General features: G+C 33.7%; 1 protein-coding gene across 7 annotated transcripts in view; it reads left to right on the plus strand.

Moving 5' to 3' along the window:
- PCDH15 (protocadherin related 15) overlaps positions 1-18,428 on the plus strand; it is a 1,681,754-nt gene that overhangs the window by 664,050 nt on the left and 999,276 nt on the right. For all 7 annotated transcript variants that reach the window (XM_087432193.1, XM_087432194.1, XM_087432195.1 and 4 more), the window contains one exon: positions 6,011-6,061. The gene's annotated coding sequence lies outside the window, so the exon portion shown is untranslated. The remainder of the gene's footprint in view (positions 1-6,010; positions 6,062-18,428) is intronic.

Consider the following 18,428-nt stretch of genomic DNA (forward strand, 5'->3'; position numbering starts at 1 on the left):
CATTCAGTTTTTGCTTGTTCATTGGCCTGGTTGGTAGTTTATTTTCAGCTTTTGCTTATTTTAAGGCACCTAAGTGCCATGCTCCACTTTTATGGTAGGGCAAGACAAAGAATCTATCTCTTTGTGCTTTTATCCATTGTGCTTTTATGTAGATATATCATTGTAAATATAGATTAATAGAAGCTATAGTTGGAATAGTTACAATATGATTTTGACACCTTATTATGTAGATTTTGTTTCAACCTGAAATTTAAAAAAATTCACTGTATCATTAAACTTAAATCAAGTTAACCTAGGAGAGAAAAATATTTAGAATAGACATAAAAATAAATTTCTGGCTATAACAAAGACATAAGTGGTAATTAAGTATCCTCTTCTCTGGTTATATTTAGATATAATATAAAATTCCATTGGATGCATTGTCTAAAGTACAACCTTACATAAATGACTAAAAATCAATTAATTACTTCAGAGTTTCTTTCCACCTTAAGATTTAAAATTAAAATATAATAATACTAAGAAAATATCATTAAATATACTTCCATTGTAGATCATCTAATAATTTTACAAAGCTCAAGATAAAAAGAAGAAAAGAAGCCCAAAGGGCAAGGGCTTCTAGTTTTGCATTGCTTTTATCTTTGTTTCATTTCAGAGCATGAAATTACTTCCTTGACATATTTCAAATTCAATAAAAGCGATAAACTGAGGGCATCAATATCTTGTTAAAAGAAATAGAATAACATCGTAATTAAAACCAGGCAAAACATATGTTCCCAAAAAAACAATTATTATTTGCGCCGTAATAGTAATACTATTTGATTGGCTAGAGTATCCTCAGAGTAAATAGGTCTGGTGTTGCCAATTACAAACGTTGGCTTGGCAACTTGTTTTTTATTGGCGTTGTACAAGGGACCGAGCTCTTCCTATCGTCCTGACAAATGAACCACATCATAACTGCTGAAACAGCGCCATCAAATGAAGAGGTAACAGAACGTTGTGTTCATGTAAAAAAATGACTTTGCACGAAATCTGTTCTGTTTTTTGTTTTTATTTTTTAGTTTTTATTTTTGTTTTTGCAGTAACAGCACCATATTCAGCCTACAAAGGGAAACACTCTAAGGGGGAAACAAAGTGATCATTATATTCTTAGCTGTTAGATTTGAAAGTCTGAATGGTCATGCATTTGATACAGTTTCCTTGATCAACGAATAAAGAAGTTAGCTTCAACTTACATAGAGGTGATGAGTAATGCTTCACAACCACTAAGTTAAACACTCAGAAGATTATAAAATTCGACATTTGACTTTCTAAAGGGTCATATATTCAGTTTGATGACGTAGCCACTTCCCACCCAGGGTACACTGTCCTGTTCATTTTACCACCCGGATATCCCTTCTTTCACATGCATTCACTCTCTTCCTTTGTACCCATCCACCAGCATCATTAGGAAGGACATTTTTTTCTGCATTTGAGTAAGGGAAGGGCAATGAAAATACTTATAAATATTTGACCAACAGGAAAACAAAGTATAATTTCAAGGATAAGAGATACCAGCCATTATTTTTGAGTGGGTTAGGCTCCGTGTTATGTGTGTTGCAAAGATAATGCCCCTAACATGGAAAGAGAAACCCATCACTCAGGGAGGTGAAGCAGTTCCCCAAGTGCACAAAGCCTGGTGAGTGCACGAAGTGCAGCACGAAAGTGTACGTCTCTGGCTGTCTTTAAACTCCAAGCTCTTTCCCTCCATTCCTCTATTTACGGCAATAAATTGATAATGAGAAAGTGCAGCCAGGGCTCAGGCATGCAATGAACTTATAGTATTATATATCAAGAGCAGATTACAACCATTTTTTTGGAAGTGGGGAATCATGCTTCCCCAGTAATGGCATTTGAAATTTCACTATGGAAATGCTTCATCTCCTGGTTTGTCGTGTCATTATATCAACTCCTTCAAACAACATACGAGACCTGCCTCCACATTTATTTTTCTTACCCTACATGATGATATATGAAAGCAGGTTTGAAGCTTATTGATTAAGCCCAACAACTCAATATCAAGATACAAAATGTAATCTATTTCTGGGATAAAAATGAGAGAGACATTTTTCGTTTGTTTCAGTTACATTAAACTGTTGTTGGTAAATTTGTGGCTAGAATTTTATCAGATTTTTGGAGAATGTGTAGTATTATATTGTTGAAAAGATTTTGTCTGGATTTTTTCATGAATGTCTGGTAAATTTTATTAACATATAATTATATTCATAATCTTCAAACTCATAATTATATAATTATGACTTGCTGCTGAGAAGAAATTAATCTCTATTCCTTCTTAGTGAAATTAAATATTTCCTAAATATGTTTTAAATAATTTATTTGTAGAACTTTTGGAAATACATACCTTAGATGTAAAAAAATGACCACAAATATTTCACTCTGACTTCTCAAACTGATTCATTAGAAGAGGTGATAAGGATCTAATCTATATATTTGATAAGCATTATCAAGTCATTTTCAGTGAACTTTTCCTACAGAAGTCATGGATTATGATTTCACTCATATAAGGACTTCATGAGAGCTCCAATGTTGGTGCCAGGTAAATTACAGTGACTAGATAATTGAAAAAATATGACATTTAAAGGGAAAAGAATCTCTAAGATTATATGGCCATGAAATACACAATACTTATGTATGTGCGTGAATTCTAAAAAGTTAGGGAATTACATTATACGATAATCTACATTCTTGAATATATCAGATTATTGGCTTGTATATTATCATTAGATGATGAAATTCTCTCTCTTATAAACACCAAAATCTACATTTGAAAGCAGTACTAGAGGTATGTCGTAGATACTCGATGCTGATTGATAAGGCTCTGCAATAAAAATTTTACCAAATAAACAAGAAAATTTCAACCTTGATGCACTTGCTTTCTTCTATTTTAATATCTACTTGATGCTTCTAATCAAAAGCCTAGGAACACAAATGATATCTCAATGGATGCCATAATCTGGTGCTGTGTCTTCCAATAATGAATCCCTAAAGCGACAAGAATGTCATATGGTGACTGATACCGTCCTAACTCCCTCACTACAGGCTAAAGGGAAGTGCTTTTAAGAAGCTTAGCTTGGTTATTCTGAAAGCAAAATGTTTTGTGAGAGGAACTTTCCTATACTGAGACTGTGACATGAACTGAGCCACAAGTTAACTTCTGCTCCATGTTCCTACACAGCCGTGAACCTGATACCTAGAGCAACTTATTCTTGCCATTTTATTTATTTCCATATGCGCCCTTTTTGTTAAAGCAGATGGGGATATATCTTGGTGATGTGCTTGTGTTTAAAAAAAAAAAGTGACAGCAATGCTTTTGATGTCAAAGGGAATCCTGAAGAAGTCTACAGAAGACAAAGTACTCAGATATTTTTCTGGGCAAAAGTAATGAAACAAAATTAATTTCTTCCTTTTGAAATTCAAACAAGTTCATTTTTTTTTACTAATTTAGATAGTACCTTAACCAAAAGCTAACAAACTTTATCATAGACTTTAGATAAATTAGACAAAGATTATTTAAGACTTTGCTCAAATCTACCCCTGGTCGGTATCGCAAGCTGCTGCCACTCCGCTCACAACTCCCTTTCCCTACGCTGACCATTTTTCACCCTTAAAACTTCTCACCTTCTAACATTACATATAATTTACTTGTTTTATACTTATTGTATATTATTTATTTCCTGTGTATATATTGTAATTGCTAGAGGACAAGATTTTTGAAAATTTGTTTACTGATATACTCCAGGTGCCTAGAAAAATGCCAATTAACACAAGCTACAGAGTGATCAATAAATATGTATTAAGTGAATAAATAAAATGCTTAAACAATTAGCAGCAACAGCACAACAAATCTCAAGAAACTCTGAAATTTGTCTACTTTCAGTGGGAATACATATTTGAAAATATGTCACTCCTGTGATAAAAAGTTATAAGAAGAATACAAATAAATATTAAATTGTCTTCAATCATGAACTAAAAGTAAAACAATTCCAGTGATAGATTTATAAACTTATAAATCTATTTGTCTCACTCTTAGTTGCAGCTGAAGACCAAAAATAGCACCACTGAATCACAGATAAACATTTATTTTTGTATCCTTGTGATGAATAATAAAATTGGAAAATATTAAGCTAAAAAATTAAAGATTTTTAAAACATCTTAAGGGGGAATGATTTCAGCATCATATCTGTGCATTATCCTAACATATTAGGACATAATTTAAATTCACTTTATATTCATCTGATTTCCACAAATAAATATTCTTAATCCAGTAAGTGGATTTTTTTTTTTTGTAAAACTATTGCTTTTAACATCTGTTGCCAATATTCCTCCTTTTTCCCGTTTTTCTCCCCAAAGCCCCAGTAGATAGTTGTATGTCATAGTTGTACATCCTTCTAGTTGCTCTATGTGAGACACCACCTCAGCATGGCTTGATGAGTGGTGGGTAGGCCTGCGCCCAGGATCCAAACTGACGAACCCCGGGCCACCAAAGCGAGTACGCGAACTTAACCGCTGCGCCACCAGGCCGGGCCCAGCAAGTGGATTTTTTACAGGAACTTCATACAGTTGAATTTTTCATGTAATTTTTTTTTAAGTGACAGTAGTTCCTTTGGTGATGGATTCTAATACCAGTCCTTTACTAATGTACTACATGACCTTAAATAGTACACTGTCTTTCAGGGCATTATTTTATATCCCCCAAAATGTGAAGTTCAATCTCCATGACCTCTGAGTTTCTTTCTGCTTCTATGATTGTGTGCCTGCGTGTCTTCTGCTTCTATGATTGTAGGTCTCTTATTACTTTACTATACGTGATTTTGTTTTATGTTAAAACGGTATTAACAAATATATCTACATCCACTTTTAATTTACTATTTCTACATTTATAAAAAAAGTGAAGATGTTATATTGAAGCAATAGTTTTACAATTAAAATCTCTTGTATGCTATGTTATCTATATATTAAAGATACACTACATATTTTATATATACTATATTATACACTGAAGATATTTTTCATAAAAATATATTTTATATTTATAAATATATATTTTATATATTAAAGATTGACAATGTTTCTGTAATGTTTTCCTTGGAACTATAATTTAAAAAGGAAAGTGCTCTGATATTTATCAGGAGCCTGACTTGTTCTAGGCACTGAATTAGGTATTTTATTTCCACTATCTCATTTACTGAGAGAAGTTAGAGTTGTTAAAAACCTGACAAATTTAAAGACAATATATTGTTAATACCATCTTAGATGATACCTTAGTTATCTTATCTCAGATATTAACTTAGATATCTAGTGCCAAAACCAACACAATAAATTTTATTTTCTCAAGATATAAAATATAATGCTAAACAAATTACTAATGGTTCAATTATTTTGCCCAAGACTTATTTTGATCTTCTCCAAAAGACCAAAATATTGCAATGTGAAATGTATTACCCTTGCATTTTTGAATTAATGAACATATTGAGCATATGTATAGAAAAAAGGAAATTTTTTGTAAACTACTTTATTTTTGCAGGTGTAGCCATTATATATGTATTTAGTATATATATATGTAAATATATATTTAACTATATTTATTGCCCAGTTTAGTTAAAACATCTTGTTTTTAAAACATAACCACAATATTCCTTATGTATTATCTCCATATGCCTTGTGAAATTTGAAGAATTAGTTTCTAAAACAATCCAATATCTGGGTGTAACAACACTCAAAAGTTTTGTGAATACAAAATTTAATCAGAAGTAACACTTTTTAATGGTATAGACACACATTATATTTGTTTCTGTCTATAAGAACATATAAAGCAATTTATAAAAATTATATCAGTACCAGAAGTTATAAGGAAATATATGATAGTTAACAATAGTTTTCCCTTAATTACATAACTGTTGTTCAGACTCAAATTTGAAAATGCATTTGACTCATCAGTTCTTTTCATTTACAGGAATTTATAATGCCATGTTTCTGAATACTATACACAAGACCTACAAATAAGGTATAGTATATTTTATTTTGTATTGAAGTTTACATTTACAGCCTCATGTCAATAGTTCAGTAACTAAGAGCTGTATCTCATAAAGAAAAGAAGTAAATCGTTGGTTTGGGGATCCAAGTGACAACCGTCATCTATATGTTGGCAACTAGTTTGTGAGTGTTCTTTAATTTTATTGAAAACCCACCTGTGTGGAGATGTCTACCATTTGTTGCTTTTCTCAAGTAGAGAAAACAGCTGTTTGCAGCAAAATGAAAATGTTGGATTGACGTAGTTTCTCTGCCATCCAATAAAGACTTTCTTGCTAAACATCATGAAGCAACTGTGATGCAGCCATTGATCCACTGAAAGGGCCTCATGTAGAAATATTTGTCCAAATCCAACAGCCACCAGGACAAAACCATGGGAAGCGTGAATTTATCGATGTCAAGAAAAACATAAAATCTGAAATCGGAGTGTAGAGCGATGTTAAGAGACTGAGAGAGTCCATTTTTTTAATACATAGCTCTTTATTCTCAATATATAATGGTTTATCTGAGCCATTAAAGAGTGACTAATGTTAAATTGAATTTATGTATTATCAGAGACTATAAATTATTGGTAGAAGTATTGTTTATTACTTTATATATTCTGGGGAAAATTATGTGTTTAATAACAAAAGCATTTTGACATGCAAATTTCTTTCCTTGCTGCCCTTTTTCTCTCTGAAAAGACTCTTGTCAATGTACTTCTGGCTGAATGCTTGTTAAAGGGAAGGAAGAAGAGAGGGAAGGGCAGAGATGTTGAAATGTGAAAAGTAAATGCCAGTCCTCAAGGCTCTGGCTTTTAGGAAAGTTGAATGACAGGAAGCATATTTTTTTTGAAAGGCCTTATTGGAGTGACATAGGGTTCAAATTACAAATAAAAATCTGTTCAAGGAGTTGAGCTATTTTTTTGCTAGGAAAGCTAATTACTTCTCAGTCTAGGAAATAAATCAAGGAAGAAGCATCACAGTTCATCATTATTTTAGTCATGTTTTCATTCTTAGCTTCTCACCAGAACTTTCAGAAAAGTCAACAGCTGGATAGAAGAACTTGGAATCTTTTCAAGCCTCGTATTTCTCAGCTGTTTCTCTTCTGGTTTTGGAAGGAGGCAAAATTGGATGTGAGTGCTTTATGAGTATAGCTCTAAATGCATATTTCTAATTGAATATAGTAAAATAAACTTGATAGTTAAATGAAAAATAACTGATTTCCGTTTATATTCAACCGTTTTGTTTCTTAAAAAAAACCTTTTGATAGCTCTTAGATACTTTTCAATTAATTTATCACTGATGGTAATATAAATTTTAAAATAACAGTAGAGTAATAGGTGTGATTAAAACAAAAATCCCTGAACATATTCAGCTTGTCTTTTCTAGTGAAATATACCTTAAAATAATAAGAACTAATTATTCCTTCAATCCCTGACATAACTAATAACAAAAATAGGAAAAAATTTTGCAAGGAAACAACCCCAAATTAACTACAATAAGGTTTTACAAAGGAAATTTCTTGCCTTCTTTAGGAATCCTATTAGTTGGCATAATACAATTAAATTTTTGAAAGAATTGTACTAGTCTCTGACAAATGAAGTACAGCAAGTAATGCAAACTGGCAAAAACCTCTTCTTTCAGATGTTGTTCAGAGAACAGTAGTTGTAAAAGTACAGTAGTGAAAGAATTTACTTCAATATTGAACTTGTCCCTTGTCTTTGAGGTATTGAGTTTACAAAGAAAGCTCAGACAGTCAGCTCCAGAATGGCTATGACTTTAAAGGTCTTCTATATGTGTGTTTGGACCGGTCAGGCAGTGTGGTGTGAATAATCTGTAGAAGTATAACTACCTAGGCAGTAAATCTAGGATTTCTTATAAATGGGCTTTTTTGTTACTGACTTTTAGGAGAAGAAAGATGAATTAAAAATATCCACAACCCAAATGATCAACATATGCCACTGCTCTATGCTTATCAGGATAAAAATGACGATGCACTGTGCTTATTTTTACTGTTCGTTCTAAGAAGCTGTCTTTGTGTGTCTATTTTTATGTATGTCCCATATTGAAAAGATAAAGCAATGCACGTCATGTTTTCTTATCTGAATTTTTTTTCTTGATTCTGCTGTCAGAGTGATGAATATGTATAGACAGGCACATAGAAAGAGAACTTCTGAGAGTGATGGAGATAAGAAAATACTTAGTATTCTCAGTAGCACATAAATGAAAAGAAAATCTGGTGGTTACATTGGTATTCAGTTCTTTTAATCAGTGCTGTTAAGGCAGGCTTACAGAGCTTTTTAGAATATTTGACATTCACTGCTTCTTTCTTGCAAGCCCAAAGGACATTAACCAAGCAGAAGGTGACTCCTTTGGCTAGTTCCATCTATTCCATTTTTGTAATGCTTTCTTTTAAACAATCTTCCTTCCTTTAGCTCTTATATGTTTTATTTCTTTATGGACCTTGGTTTCTAGTTGGCCATTGGGATAACTGGATTTTTAACAGAGAAATAAAAATCATCTTCATCTTATGTTACTTACAAGTTGCAATACAGACAATCAAATACCAGATATTTGAACTAGAGAATGTTTTGACTTTGAAGTTTAACTTTCAGGGCAATCTGAATTACCTCTTGATTCTGTGTCTCCTTTGTCCTTTGTTATAGACTCCACTCCTAAGTCTAGCTAGCCTGCATTACCTTTGCTTTGGCATATTTGTTTGTAAAGCAACTTCTAGATTCCTCTGTGTCTACACTGCCCATCACTTAAGGCCTAGTTCAAGACTGACTCTTATAAATTCTTCCCTACATATTATAGCCTTGCTAACCCAAAGCAATTTTACCCTTGTCATGTATACTCTATAAATAACCACACATTATAAACTCCTTGTCTTCTAATTGCACTGAATATATATTACTTTATTAATGTCTATTATTGTCCATTGACCTTGCTTTTTATTACCGTTGTCTCCCAGCTAGATGGCAAGCTTCTGGTGGGACTGACCATGTTTCTATGAGAAGAGAGAGATGAAACAAAACTGCTTCCGAAACCAAATAATAAAAATGATCATGTAATATTCATATGCTTTATAAAAGTAGTTGTTAAGAAATTAATTGATAATTTATTAAAGAGAGTGTCTTCTTATGAGAAACAATCAAAGAGTTTCTTATAAATGTTGCTTTTTCAGCGATCAGGCATGAAGGCTACAGTGAGAGGAGTAATATTTGACATATCGCGACTAAATAACTTATCTAAAATTTTTAAACTGGCTTTCTTCTCCACATAGTTATATTCTAAGCATCTGTCAAGAACTGATTTGATTTGACTGCTTGTTTGGAGCTGTATCCATATTCAGAAATTCTATAACATTTTTACCTGTCAAAATATGGATTATTTTATTTTATATAATCAAGGAAATTTTTACTCTTTACTTTATAAAATGAGGAATAGAGACTATTTACTTACCCAACTCCTTCTTAGTATGTATTAATTTGGGGTTATAAATTTCATTGTTTTCCTTTTTTTTTTTTACAAATATGTATTAACTTTTTTCATAGAATACACACACACACACACACACACACACCTGACACACACCCATACTAACCAAGAAAAGTTATCCTGCTCAAGAAGTTACATAACATCCATGAGTCATCAATGAGAATATTGGGATAGAAATTAGGGCTATAAGTGCTTACCTCCCACAAATGGTCTAAGGATTAACTATATTATTATAATTAAGGAGCTTAACGAAATGACACTTAGTAAATGCTTAATAAATAGAATATTCAATTAATAGCAATCACAGAAACGTTAATTGTTAAAATTCCATTTTCAGTGCATTATAATGCATATTTTCTAATTATTTTAAATTTCTTGATTATTAATTGTCTTTCTTGGTCTTCATGTGGATTATTTAGAAAGGATACTTGTTCTTTTATTGGCTGGGTCCTTGTATCTCAAAATGTCATTCTACTTTGAGCATAACAACATATTTGCTGGAATAGAATTTTTAGGCTGAAGTGTTTTTCCCTTATGAGTTCTTATTGATATATTATTGTCTAATGTATTCCTGTGTTTAAAGATATAGACAATTTAGGGGCCAATCTAATTCTTATATCTTTGGGTGTTTTTCCTTCTCAAGCTTCCATTTTTCTTTGTCATTAACATTTGAAAATTTCAGGAGGTTATGTCTCGTGTAACACTTCTCACTAAGTTTGTCTGGAAATTCTTAATTTTTAAAACGGCATCTTCTTTCAGTGAGGGAAATTTTCCATTATAATTACTTTATTTTTTCCATGCTCTTTATGTCCCACTCCCTTTTCCTTTATTCTCTCTAATTCGTGGATTGAATCTTCCAGATCATTCTCCCATCTCATTAAATTTTTCATTTATTGGTTTATTCTCTAGTGTTTGTCTTTGAATTTCTGGAGAGTTTTACTGCATTATCTTCTACTTGTGTAGATGATCGCGTCCCTTCCTCCAACTATTCCTCATTGATTTTTCCATGATTTTTAATTTAACAATCTTGTTTTCCTTTGTCACACTATCCTTCTTGAGTTCATGTTATTCTTATAGCTAGATTACATGATTTTATTGATAAAATTAAACCTTGGATCTGCAGAGAAAATGAGATTTCATCTCTTTAGACTGTAACTAGTCTGAACTACATCTCAAGATTCCATGTTTTTGTTAGCTAGAGGGAGGAAATGAATTAATGAATTAGAATTTAATTAGCCTCAGTATGGAGTATTCAGCCTCTCTTGGATAACAAAATGCTCAGTGTTTTGGTGATGCCAAGTCCTCCTCCTACTTATCTCCCTAAAGACGTCTCTGGGTGTGTGTATGTGTGTCATAGCGTGTGGGATGAGAAGTATGGAGCAAAGTGTCACTGAGAAGATCTCATGATGATATAAAAAAAAATTGTGGCTTTAGGCACTCTGCTTCCTCTGGTCTTTGACGTAACATTCCTTGTCTCCCTGGGTCTTTTCATCTGAAGTCTGAGTTGTCGTCTTGGTGAAGGCCCAGTAGTGACCTACACCTTGCTCTGTGATGAAGTCTTACTCTGAGCTCCGTTAGCTAAGATGAATGAGGCACACTCTGTAGCCCTCTGCAAGACCACCTGTTCCTGCTGCAAAGACTCTTCTGGTCCACTCCTTAGCTAGATTATCAGCTAAGATTGTGTTTATAACACTGAAAAAAGCTAAAATTCAGAGCTTCTTTCTCCCTGACAACAATAAGCTTGCAAGTTTTCTTTGATGGGGTTTCCAGAGTCCTCAGGGTAGTATGAGGGCAAGAGAGCCTTCTTTGCCCTTCGCATTACCCTCCCTTGTATACTCTCTCTCTGAGTTTGTCTGCATTTGTCGCTTTTCTGTCATCCTGATTTTCCTTCTTGCAAATATTGTAGACTATAAAAGGGGGAGGCCAAGCTTTTATTTCCCATCTGCTATCAGTCAGATGTGGGAGCTGTAATAATCTGAAGGAAGATCACTAGATCTGATTCCTATAGGCTTAATTGCTTTTATGCTAAATTGAATGTGAAGACCAGAACATTCCCTCCCAAAAAGTGACGTAACTCACAAGGATACTGATTCATTCTATCAAGCTGATTTGTGTGTTAGAAGCTAAAATTCTCCTTGTTTCTTATCTCAGCAATTCCTCTAAAATATATATCAAACTTTCCCAGACATACTGATGTCCAGGATAGACTAGACTAGAATTGACAGTGTAGGACCCAGAAGACACGAGAGAGGCTCATAAGTAATTTTTAATTGTCCCTTGAATTTTGTCCAGAATGTTAGCAACCTATTTTTCAGTCAGTTCTTCCATTTCCGGTAGTGAATCTGTGTCAAAAAGACTACTCATTTCCAATAGGAGATGTTGTACCTTCTTTTGACGGCATTTTTCCTAATACAATCCCTTTCTTTTCTTGACCTATTCATCTTTTTGATCATGAGGAAATATTTTCATATTATCTATATATAATTAATTAAGAGTCAAGTTGTGTTTTATCTAAGGTTGGGTTTCTTGCAGTTGTAGTCTTTCAGAGAGGGAGAATTTTCAGTCTAGATGAGTTGCGAAAAAATCTATTTGGAATAGTTGGAAGCACCAAAGGTAAACTACAATCAGTTTAGGTGATCACCTGTGCCAGGCCAACCAGTGTATTCTGTATAATGCTGGCGTGTTATGAATATTTTTGATGGATAAAGACAAATAGTATCTTAAGTAGTGTGCTCCCTCCCATCCATCTCATGGTCTCTTGAGGTGCTTTGTTCTTCTTCCTGAACTTCGTAAGGATCTGTGATGTTCAGCCGTATAACCTGAGAGAAATATTCTCTCAAGAGGCAGTATAGTACATAGGCCCTCAAGGCCTTCCTCTAATGCTTTCTCCATCCTCATAATAACCAGCAGAAATTCCATGTGGTATCTGTTAAGTGTATATTGCCATCCATATACTTAAGCACTACCGTACAGTTTTATTCTTTATTGAATTTTGTATTTTATTTGCACATTTTTGTTTCTGCTTTGTTTTATTTTGTTTTGTTTTACTTGCCAAACGGGATGTTAAGCTCAGTAAAATATCTCACAGTTCTTAAATATTTTTGGAATCCTATGGCCCTAATTATACTTCTTCAACAAATATATTTAGAGATGTATCAGCTTTCCTTTTTTGAGCTCTATTTATGTAAAGCTGTTATATCTTTTCCAGGCTCACTTAATGATGGGAAATATTATTTTAATTTTGAAATTCTTTACTAAGGCTTCACAATCACATTTAGTGTATATCATCTAAGTTTACATCTTACCGCTGTGAAGACCAGTGTCTGCCTTGAGCTATGTTTGTGCCGTATCTGAGTATATGGCATGTTTCTCTGAGTATGTGCATTCCCTCAGTCCAAACAATATTCCCAAGCGCAATATTTCTAAAGTGAGTTTTTTCCGCTTTGATCAATTGCTCAATAAATAAAGGGTTAAAAGTGATGTGACCTTGACTCAATAGTTAATCTTTCTCTAACTTTTTTTTTTTGCTGGGGAAGATTTTCCTTGAGCTAACATCCTCTGCCAATCTTCCTCTTTTTGTATGTGACCCGACACCACAGCATGGCCATTGACACACAAGTGGTATAGGTCCACACCTGGGAACTGAACCTGGGCCGCTGAAGCAGACCACGTCAAACTTAAGCATGAGGCCACCAGGGCTGGCCAAATCTTTCTTTAGTTTTATTTTAAGATACTATGGATGCTATGAAGTTTGGCTCTGAAGTGTTTTGCCCTCCCGTATGTAAATGGTATTTTGAAAATTTAGGGGTTTTCCCCTCACAATAAATAAAACTGATCATTCATACCATATTCTCTTAAAAATTATAAGAACTATTGATTCAGTATACTTAATATATTGAAACCTTATCTGTGCAGTCTCTCACTTTTGCCTCTCAAGTTTATCAGGATCATTTTCTATGACCTAAATCATTACAGATAATGTATCATAGAATTTTTAGAGTCCTTGAAGATCCCAAGTAGTGGTACTATAGGGCAGGGTGACTCTACCATGTATGGGTTTATCAGGCTCCTCTCTCATAAGCAAGAAAAGAGAGTTAGAGTGTCTCTGTGCTATCCTGACTTGGTATACCCAGATCATGGCTGATCTCCAGAATTAGTTATTCAAGAGACTTTATAATTCACATCTGTCTGACATTTATTTTCTTATGTGAATTTTTTCCTTGTGTGTGCATGTTTGGGGCAGGGTTGAATTTTCAATATCATCATTGATACTATGCTACTGATAATAAGGAAGCACTCAGTATGTGTAGAGTACTTACACATAGATTATATTATTCAGTCCTCCTAACAATCTGGAAAAGAGGCATTATTTCTCCTTTTATGCATGTGAGGAAAGTAGACGAAATTACACATGGTTAGCAGAACTGATATTGCACAAAGTTCTGTCTCACATCAAGGACCATTTCTCCCCAATTTTACTTTGCTGCTGATTAACTGTATTAGCAGTAAAAATATGGGAGTTCTTAGATTTTGAGAGTCATCAATTTTTCAATGAGCCAGGTCACTGATGCATCTTACACATAACTTGGCATCTCTTTGTGATGTAGTTATATTAATATATATGGCTTATTGGAAACATCATTTATAACACATTGTGTCAAGTGCACCACATGGAACATTTAACAAGACAGACCATATTCTAATTGTATTCTCCCAATACAATTAAAAGGGTTCAAGTCAAGCCAGAGTCTGGAAGAAATTATTTGAAAATCACACATCTGATAAGGGACATGTATTCGGAATCTATAAAACTCAAAACTCAATAATAAGAAAACAACCCAACAAAATAAAAGCAAAATGTTTTAACAAACACTCTAACCAAAAAGATATATGGATAAAAAATAAGGACATGAAAAGTGCTCGACATCATTAGGAAAACGCAAATGAAAAGCAGAATGAGGGGACCACCCCGGTGGTGCGGCAGTTAAATGCGCATGCTCCGCTGTGGTGGCCTGGAGTTCGGATCCCAGGCGCGCACCGACGCACCGCTTGTCAAGCCATACTGTGGCGGTGTCCCACATACAGTAGAGGAAGGTGAGCACAGATGTTAGCCCAGGGCCAATCTTCCTCTGCAAAAAAGAGGAGGATTGGCATTGAATGTTGGCTCAGGGCTGATCTTCCTCTCAAAAAAAAAAAAAAAACAAGGCATAATGAGGTCTCATTATACACCTATTAGAAAGTCTAAAATTAATAAAATGGCACAACTATTTTTGGAAATCAGCTGGGCAATTTTTAAAAATAATTATAAAAATACGCCCACTATATGACTTTCTCCTTCTTTCCTAAATATTTACTTAAAAGAAGTAAAAGCATATATTCTTCAAAGATTTGTATATGAATGTTTACAACAGTTTTATTTGTAATAGCACCAAACTAGGAACAACCCAAATGTCCATCAACAGATGAACATATAAACAAACTGTGGTATATCAGTGCAATGAAATATTCAACAATAAAAGGAAATGAAATATTGATATACCCAACAACATGGATAAATCCCAAAATAATCAGGTGGGGTCAATGAAGCCAGACAAAAATTATCATATGTGCTCTATGTTCTCATGGATATGTAACTCTAGAAATCACAGACTAATCTATAGTGACATAAAAGAGATCAATGATTGAGAATGGAGAGTGCAGAGAGAAGCAAGAGGAGGGAGGAGTTACACAAAGTAATGAGGAAACTTCTGCAGGAGATGGATATATTCATGACCTTAGTTGTGATGATAGTTTCATAGTGTTTATACACGTTAAACTTGTCAAATGATACACTTTACATATGTGAAATACATTGTACTCCTTAAATAAAAACTCAAGAACAAATTAAAACTCAACAAAGCTGTTTAAAAAGTATCCATTGTGGACAATATTTAAAGAATCAGTAATATGGACAAAAATTTCAAAATGAAATCCTTGACTACTAAATCTTGATTGTGGGAGACCAGAATATGACTTCCAGTTGGGAATTTCAAAAATACAGGTCTTCCTTGTCTTACAGTGGGGTTATATTCTGATAACCCCATCGTAAGTTGAAAATATTATAAATCAAAAATGCATTTAACGAACATAACCTACCGAGCATCGTAGTTTAGCCTAGCCTACCCTAAGCGTGCTCAGATCACAGCCTACAACCAGTTGGTCAAAATCATCTAACACAAAGCCTATTTTGTGATAAAGTGTTGACTATCTCACGTAATTTACTGACTACTATACTGAAAGTGACAAACAGAATGGTTGTATGGGTACAGAATGGTTGTAAATGCATTGGTTGTTCACCCTCTTGATCGAGTGGCTGACCGGGAGCTGCAGCTTGCTGCCGCTGCCCAGCATCATGAGTCCTGTACTGTATATTGGTAGCCACGGAAAAGATCAAAATTCAAAACTCAGAGTATGGTTTCTATTGAATCTATATAGCTTTTGCACCATAATAAAGTTGAAAAATCATAGCTCGAATCATTGTAAGTCAGGGACGATCTCTATGTACAAGATAAAGTAAAAAATTATATATTTTCCATTGCTGAATGGAAATGAGTTATCATTTTGCCTGGAGTATGTTCAGGTTTACTTTCTTTTCCCATAGTTCACTGAAGAAAAAACTAAGACTGAGACAAAAACAAGAAGTCTAGCTTTCTATTCTTATACGTGAAATCTATCACTTTTCAATAGCATTGCATGATAAGCATTCTAAATATTCAAGTGAAATTTATATTAATTTCCCAAAATGAATATATTCTTAGTTATGTTTAATATTTAGACAGTATTTTATAACTTATTCCCATTTAATTTAAAATTATATTGCATTACTCTTTTGATCTATATTTTCTTTATATTCTGTTAAAGTAGTGTTGACACGGGAATGATCAGACTTGATTGTAAAGGGACTTGCATATGAATCAGTTCATTGACGGTGAAAGAGGGATGTAGTTAGTTAGAATTTCAGTCTATAAGACTTAAACACTTTGTCTATACTAGATTCTTGTATGTAAATCTGTACACAATAAGAAATGTGGATATATATATTTTAAAAAGATATCTCCTCATCATAGAAATTTTCACCTGACTTCCTTAAAAATTGCAAAGACCTGTTGGTGTTATGTGTTCCCAAAAGATCCCAAGGGGAGTAGAGCAGATATAGAGACTTATGATTTATCGATTTTAGGTATTTTGGCAGAATTGGATTCAGTCCAGAAGTGCAAATAAGGTGGTGCCCTAATTGACTTTCTGCCTATTTCTAGTTGTCTGATACCTTTCAGTCGATATAAGATAATCAAAGCACTTGGCTGAGCTCTGCCCCATCCTCCTTCCTTGCCTAGTCTCTCTTGGGAATTTTGTTAGCAATTTGATGTTCCAAACTAATAAGTGCAGGACAAAGTACATCTGTAATTTTTAATAGAGCGAGCTTTTAAAAGAGTCTTATTCAAGAGATTTATAAATGTGTGAATATTTTATAATTTAAAACACAAATTAAAATTATATGTTTGTGTGTACAAAGAATTCATAATTGAAGATACACACACAATTTCCTCTCCTACTTTAGAAATGTGGGCAGAAATAGCAAAAGCATGTTTATTGCCTTGAAAGATCCGTCTTTCCAAAGTAAGTAGAATATAGAGGAAAGAAAACTGGCCAATATACTAGCTAGATCATTCTCAAGGTAAATAGGTTACTGGAAGAAATAACTGAGAAATATCTAATAATTCTTAGATATCTTTCCTTGTGCAGAACTCTAAAAACAGGAGTTTGGTACTTTTCTTAAGTCAGATATTAGATAGTTAATGAGAAAAGCCAAGTCTTTTAGTCCTATAAGCTTAGAAATCAATTTAAGGAAATGTTTTCATGGGTGATGGAAAAATATTCCAATTTTTGAAAAGTAAAATAAAATACAGAAAGAATATTTTCCCATTATTAACTATAAATGAATTGTCATATTTATGTAGATCTTTTAATTTACTGGCATTCACGTGAATTTACCTGTCTCTATTTTTGCAACACATAAAAACAATGCTAAAGAATTCACTGAATTGTTTATTCTGAAAATAAGTTCTTATTAAATTAAACAAATGGTTATGAGAGGGAGAGAGACAAAGACAGAGAAAGAGAGAGAAAGAGAGATTTTGTGGGCGTATGTGTTTTTTTTTTTTAATAATTTTATTTACTTATTTATTTTCCCCCCAAAGCCCCAGTAGATAGTTGTATGTCATAGCTGCACGTCCTTCTAGTTGCTGTATGTGGGATGCGGCCTCAGCATGGCTGGAGAAGTGGTGCGTCGGTGCAAGCCCGGGATCCGAACCCGGGCCGCCAGTAGCGGAGCACGCGCACTTAACCACTAAGCCACGGGGCCGGCCCGCATATGTGTTCTTTTGTCGGGTATGTTTAGATGAAGTTAGTCAACTCTCTCAAACACTCTAAACTGTTGAAAATTTATGAGTGTGACATTTCTTTTTACTGTTTATAAGGTAAGCATAACTGGATGCTCCAGCCTCACCAGCCAGGGAGGAAAAAATGCATTTGTATTTCCTTTAACACATGAATTATCATGTCCTTGAGATCTTGTTCTTCCTTTATGTAGGAACTTAGTCTCCCCAGGGATTGCTTTCCCTGAGTTTTTCTCACAGGATCCTACTGTCAAGATCCAGAATGTATAGAATAATGAGAAGCAAAATCCACTAACAAAAAAACGTATCTCTGTCTTACATTTTGCCAAATATGAACACATTTAGTGTCCAGATGAGTATGCAATTATTTTAAAATTTTATTATTTATACATTAATTATTATTTTTACTGTTTTTTATTCCTTT

The sequence above is a fragment of the Ceratotherium simum genome, chromosome 6, assembly GCF_057802395.1.
Source record: "Ceratotherium simum simum isolate JZ-2026a chromosome 6, ASM5780239v1, whole genome shotgun sequence".
In the NCBI taxonomy this organism is placed as follows: domain Eukaryota; kingdom Metazoa; phylum Chordata; class Mammalia; order Perissodactyla; family Rhinocerotidae; genus Ceratotherium; species Ceratotherium simum.